The sequence below is a fragment of the Bufo gargarizans genome, chromosome 3, assembly GCF_014858855.1.
Source record: "Bufo gargarizans isolate SCDJY-AF-19 chromosome 3, ASM1485885v1, whole genome shotgun sequence".
Classification (NCBI taxonomy): Eukaryota; Metazoa; Chordata; class Amphibia; order Anura; family Bufonidae; genus Bufo; species Bufo gargarizans.
Genome location: NC_058082.1, coordinates 424,708,922 through 424,715,688, shown reverse-complemented (window position 1 = coordinate 424,715,688; position 6,767 = coordinate 424,708,922). Strand labels below are relative to the sequence as shown.

General features: G+C 43.1%; 1 protein-coding gene across 1 annotated transcript in view; it reads left to right on the top strand.

The window, feature by feature from the left end:
• Positions 1-4,182: 4,182 nt before the first annotated feature.
• Positions 4,183-6,767, top strand: part of RAB7B (RAB7B, member RAS oncogene family) — a 35,894-nt gene continuing 33,309 nt past the window's right edge. The window contains exon 1 of the mRNA XM_044288449.1: positions 4,183-4,452. The gene's annotated coding sequence lies outside the window, so the exon portion shown is untranslated. The remainder of the gene's footprint in view (positions 4,453-6,767) is intronic.

Genomic DNA, 6,767 nt, shown 5'->3' with positions numbered 1-6,767 from the left:
ATATATGACCAGGCGGTATATGAAGGGGCAATACTAGTGGTAGGCCTGGTATAGTCTAGATGGGCAGAGATGGCATACTCTGGGCAGTACTGTCTCTGGTTATCCTTCACCCCGACTGCCACCTGTGTAGCCTGGGTCTCATGGCATTTCACTGCCTGCTGCTTGGCTATCAGTGAGTGACAGTGTCACAGGCTATGCAGGTGGCAGTCAGGGTGCTGGTGAAGCATGACCAGAGACAGTACTGCCCAGAGGATGCCATCTCTGCTGTCCATATACCAGGCCTACCAGTATTACCCTTTCATATACCGCCTGCCTGCCTGGTCAGGGTGACCAGGCGGTATATGAAGGGGTAATACTGGTGGTAGGCCTGGTATATGGACAGCAGAGATCTGTATTATTAGTATATATAATGCCCCGCAGTATTATTAGTATATAATAGCCCCCTCTGTATCATTAATATATATAATGGCCCCCTCTGTATTATTAGTATATATAATAGACCCCTCTGTATTATAATATATAATTGCTCCTCTGTATTATTATAATATATAATGGCCCCCTGTGTATAATGATAGTAGAGGATAGCAGAGGATGATAGTAAAGTGAGGAATCTAAAAATGTTTTCTGTGAAACTCTGCAGAGATGAGACGCGGCTGAAAGAAGGTGTCATGGCGGTCTTATCTCCGAATGAAGTCGTTGTGGAAAGTCTACATCACAGGAGATGTCACTGAATGGATGAGGTATGTGGTGCTCTATTCTACTGTATATAATAATGTCCATCCACATATTTGTTTCACGGTAGGGTTGGGGGGTGGATTGAGAATATGGCCCACACTGTTGAAGCCTGGCCCCAGACTTCAGGTCACACTGTGCGTGTTCTGAATTCTGGGGCCTCACACCCCTCTACTACATTATCTGTACTCAGAGAGTTATCACTGTGTTATCTGTAGTGTTACATAGGACTGCAGGTGACATCCACTATGTTATCTGCAAAAAGGGGCATGTCCACAGGTTGGGGAAAATGCGCAATATACGGCTTGTCCCGGGTGCTGGCAACCCACGCTACGCCACTGCGAGTAGTAGTACTCCCGCCTGGACTACTGCAACATCCTCCTGTGTGGCCTTCCATCCATCACTCTTGCTCCCCTCCAATCTAATCTTAACTCTGCTGCCCGGTTAATCCACCTCTCCCCTCATTTCTCCTCTACCTCCTCTTCTGAAAAAAAAAACCTTCACTGGCTCCCCCATTGCCCAGCGAAATCAGTTTAAAATACTTACAATTACATATAAAGCCGTCCACAACCTGTCCCCTCCTTATATCTCTGACCTGCTTTCGCAATACATCCACACATGTAATCTCAGATCCTCACAGAAGCTCCTCTCATCTGTTCTTCCCACAATCTACCACAAGATTTCTCATGTGTCTCTCCCCTACTCTGGAACTCACTACCCCAGCACATCAGACTCTCCCCCAACATCCAAACCTTCAAGAGTAACCTGAAAACTCACCTTTTCAGGAAAGCCTACCATCTGCAATGAGCATGCTGCCACCACACAGCCAGATGAGCAGCCTATACCCTCACCTACTTCCCTTCTAGATTGTAAATTGTTGCAGGCAGGGTCCTCTACCCCTCTGTACCAGTCTGTTAATAGTTTGTGTTTATTGAATTTTTAAATTTGTGTAACCAGTCTGGCTGTATAGCGTCATCATGGAATTAATGGCGCTTTAAAATATATAATAATAATAATATAGTGCTTTTGTTCTGTATACATGTAGTAGCTCAGACTTGGAGGTACTACAATTTGTACATAGTTTGTATTGTTATGTATTATGTATATTTTTGCTTATGGCCATAGTTCCCAGCAAGGAATGGATGGCAATGGTTGGCAAGGAACAGGGCTGTTCCTCCCCTCTTGGGAGCAGTGAGCTGGTCCTGTCCCTGCCAAGAGGGGGAGTTCTTGTCTAGAGACAGAAGGGAGAGGAAGAAACCTGCAGAGCTCCTGTTTCTGATACAGATTTTCCAGGCAGAACCAAACCAACTTTTCTTAAGCAAAATCCAGAGTGAACTGCTACCACCAGCATTAAAGACACTTCCTCAAGGTGAGGGATTGCAGCTATCACCAAACTGCTGAACTCCACACCAACCAACCTGCCTCCATATCCTTACTGGTGCCAGAGAAGAATTGCACTAAAGCCTGCTGCTACTGTATGCATTTAAAATTCTACATTGCACTTAGTAAAAGAGACTTTGTTACATTTAAAGGGGTTCTGCACTTTGTTTAAACTGATGATTCATCCTCTGGACAGATCATCAGCATCTGTTTGAGAAGGCAGAGGCGCTCCAGTAGCGCCGCGGCCTTCTCACTGTTTACTGCAGGCCAGTGAAGTCACGACTAGTATCACTTGCCTGGGCGCGGCTAAACTCCATTCAAGTGAACAGAGCTTAGCCCCGCCCACGCTAGTTGATGCTAGTCATGACGTCACTGGGCCGGCAGTAAACAGTGAGAAGGCCGCGCCGCTGCTGGAGCGCCGCTGTCTTCTCAAACAGCTGATCGGCGAGGGTCCCCGGAAGTCGGACCCGCCGATCAGATGGTAGCCCCGGATAGATCCTCAGTTTAAACAAACTGCAGAACCCCTTTCACTCTTGCCTCATTCTTCAGTACTACATTTCGACTGTACCTTATTCCCAGGAAGCAATGGCCTGAGGGAGTTTACTATGACACAACCCTTAAACAGGGCCACTGCCACACCCATCCTCTACACTGGCCCCTCAATATATATATATCAGTATCTGCTCTTATTCTGTATATATGGATACTGCACAGTACCACTTCTGTTGTCTTGTATACAGGGTGTTATTCTCAAAATCTTCTCTCAATCTGTATACAGTATATGGACACTACATAGTACCACTTCCCCCGTCCTGTATAGTGGGTGTAACTCTCAGTATCTCCTCTTATTCTGTATATATGGACACTGCACAGTACCATATCTCGTATCCTGTATACTGGGTGTAATTCTCAGTATCTGCTTTTTTGTTCTGTATATATGGACACTGCACAGTACCAGTTCTCTTATCCTGTACACTGGGTGTAATTTTCAGTATCTGCTTTTTTGTTCTGTATATATGGACACTGCACAGTACCAGTTCTCTTGTCCTGTATATTGGATGCAATTCTCAGTACCACATTTTATTCTGTATGTCTAGACTTTGCACAGTACCACTTCTCTTTTCCTGTATACTGGGAATAATGATTCTCTGCATCTACTCTGTATATATGGACACTGCACAGGGCTCTGAGGAAGGGGTTTGTATTAAAGGGGCTATCCAGGAATTTATTTCACATGGTGCCACCAGTTTTTTTTAAATATTGGACAGCCTCTTTAATTTGGGGATGTCTGTGATTCAAGGTGATTATGTTGAGGATATGATTAGGGCTGCAGTTTTTAAAAAGCATCGGAGTATATGTCTTTAAAAAAACTTTTGGGCCGTCCATGATTTCTGGTTCAGTTGCCCATAAGAAAAATGTAGTACAATAGGGTGTCAACTCTGCACTGCGGTCTGGTCTGGGGTCTGTATTTATTTTAGTGATTGTATTTACAGTATGTGTAGATGCTGTATGTATGTGTGTGTATGTGCTACATATATACATTTTTTGTGTGTGTATGCTGTGTATGTGTGTATATGGGTATACATGTTGTGTACGTGTGTACTCTGTGTGTTAGCGACCCCACACCCAGTGCTGGAGCCTGAAGAGGTGAGTAACCACTAGATACAGGTACTTGACTCATTCCCTTCCATTGAACCTTAACCACTTCACTAATATCCACAAAAGATAATAATACAAGTTTTTGTTATTGTTGAGGACAAGCTCCCAAAATTCGTAGCAAAATCTGAATGTTCTACAGTGGGTTTTACCATGGAGTTTTTCCCAGGTTTGACCATAGATTTTACCCTTTGCATTGTACTGTGTGTTGTAAACTATTGCAAACATCTAAGCTATATATAGTAACTAGATGGAAGGGCCTCCCTGCCTAACCGGAGGTTGGGTTTGCAACAACTCATTCTTTCAAGTACAAGTTCTGTAAGATTACAGGCTGGACTATCCCTTAGCCCAAGGGCTGATCACATATGAAACTCTACTCCTCCCACATCTGTTGCTGCTGTCAGTAGAAGCCATCCTCTTTATAAGTAGGGAGGGAGGGTGGAAAGCCGTGACAGACTACGTAAAGGAGGAAAAGAGTAAATGGGGCTCATAAAGGGAGACAGGCTGCTGCTATGACTGATCTCATAATATATAATGCAGAGCAGCTTCTTCCGTCAGTTTACAGCAGATTATGAGTGACGTGAAGGCCACTGCTAACCAAGATCTTAGATGACCCTACAGACTTGAAGAATCTTCTCATACTCAGTGTCTGCTTGAGCCCAAGAAAACAGAGAACAGTATTTGGTGAGTACAAAAATTCAGTAACTAGACCAGTCTTTACTTGCTTTATGAAGGTAACCTGAAGGCACCTGAAGGGAAAAAAACACAGCAAGTACTGTATGTGGCTTAGTTGTTTGAAGGCAAAGACACGATTAATATTATGATATAGTATATATAATATTGTATATCTTATGGGATTGGTAGCCATAATGATAAAGAAGATACCATTTTCTCTTCTTAGTACCATAGTACCTTTGCTTTCGATTGTAAATAAGGAATGTTACTGTAGATGTTATCAGTTTTCCAGGAAGAAAAGAGTAAAAAGTGAGTTTCTCCTTCTAAGAATTCTATGAATGTAGGTAGAAAGGCAAAGGCTGTCTTTAGGTAATTAGTTACCAATCCAAAGTCAGGAAACTATATATATTTTTCATTTTATTTACGCAGTCACTATATTTGTGATTATATTTGCTGCATATTAAAGAGGTTTTCCAGGAGTAGACTATTGATGACGTATCCTCAGGATAGGTCATCAATATCTGATAGGTGGGGGTCCGACTCCTGACAGCAGCCGTTTGAAGAGGCAACGATACTTCGATGAGTGCTTCCTACATCAATGACAGCACGTTAAATGGTGGCATGGCCTTCATGCTGCTCAGTCTAATTCAAGTGAATATGCCTGGGCTGCAATACCAAACAATGTATGACGCTGTGCTTGGTATGATGTCAGGAGGCTATAGTGCTCACCGGAGTGCCATGGCCTCTTTCAGACAGCATACAACATACGACTGTTTATCCCCTTACAGTTTGTATTGCTGTGCTGCTGCCAAACGATGCCAACATAAAAGATGCGATCAATGACAAACAAGCATTTTCTCATTTGCTGGCTGATCGCTGAAAAATGATCAAGAATGAACATTTGATTGTCCATTCCTCACTCTGTGTAAAGGGACCTTTAGACCCAGGAGTGGATCCTAAACAAAGACCATAGACACATAGCTGCTTAAAGTGCTGTTTTGCTTTTGTTGATTTGAGGCATCGTTCTTGAGTTATTTCTCAAATGCAAATTAGGCATTTGGTGCAATGAGAGGGTCACCATTGCTCTTGTTGCACTTCACTTATTTCTGCGGCTGGCCCCTCCCTTGTTGCCTTGATTGACCTGGCCAGACAACGGAAAAGCAGTCCTGGCGGTCTGCCAGGGAGGTATTTTGAGCTTTATCATGGTATGTGGTGCTATAGGGAATATAACGTATGTCCATGACCATGCGATTAGGCATTTTTGTGTTCCACTTCTTGTATTGATAGTTTAGATAGAGGCATATCCAAGTAAAGAAAATTAGCTGCCGCAATATCGTGTGTGAGCTGGTGCGGTTTGAGTGTCGGTGCTGCTTTGTAACCCCAGTGCCCCGTGTCCCTGTCCTGATGCCGAACATGCATCCTGCCACTCCATTCATTGTCTAGGGCAGTGTTTCCCAACCAGTGTGCCTCCAGCTGTTGCAAAACTACAACTCCCAGCATGCCCGGACAGTCTTTGGTTGTGCAGGCATGCTGGGAGTTGTAGTTTTGCAACAGCTGGAGGCACACTGGTTGGGAAACACTGGTCTAGGGGACAGCCAGAAACTGCCAGTGTATATCGTCTATACATTGCTATTATGTATACTCAGTGCCTAAAGAAATAAATTACCTTATGAAACATTTACCTTAGCAACATAAAATTAACCTTTTTAGCAGTAATCAACCCTTTGCAGTAGTCCTCTGGGGGTACTGCAGATCCACTCCTAGCTTTGGCTTACAAAGCTAAATAGAACATGTGTGAACCCAGCATAAGAAAGGGACTTTTATTTATTTATTTAGCCTCTATATATTATCAACAACGTTTACAACTCCTTTAGGAAAGTGATACAGTGGGAAGGTGACAACTTTTTTTCTGTGTAGAGTTTACAGGAAAACATCATTTAAAGGGGTTATCCCAAGAATAAATAAATAATGCACACCAATATTTTAACTATATCAATGCAAATAAAATGCAACTCTCCAGTGTAATTTTCACCATTAGCTTTTTTACTCACCCATCTGCAGCTCTGGTATCTTCACTTTCTGTGAGTGGGCAGTAGTCTGTACCATGTGACAACTAACAGGAGTCCATGGCAGTCATTTATTATCAACCCTGCCCTCACAGAAGCTCTGTTTCCTCCACTACATAGAAAAAAGTCCCTCACATGCAGCCCCAAAGATTCCAGTAATAAATAGCCCTATATTATATAATGCCACCATCCCCTCAATTTCCTTCTCCACTGTGAGAGAGATATAGCTATATATTCTTATGAATTTTGAAGTAGGAA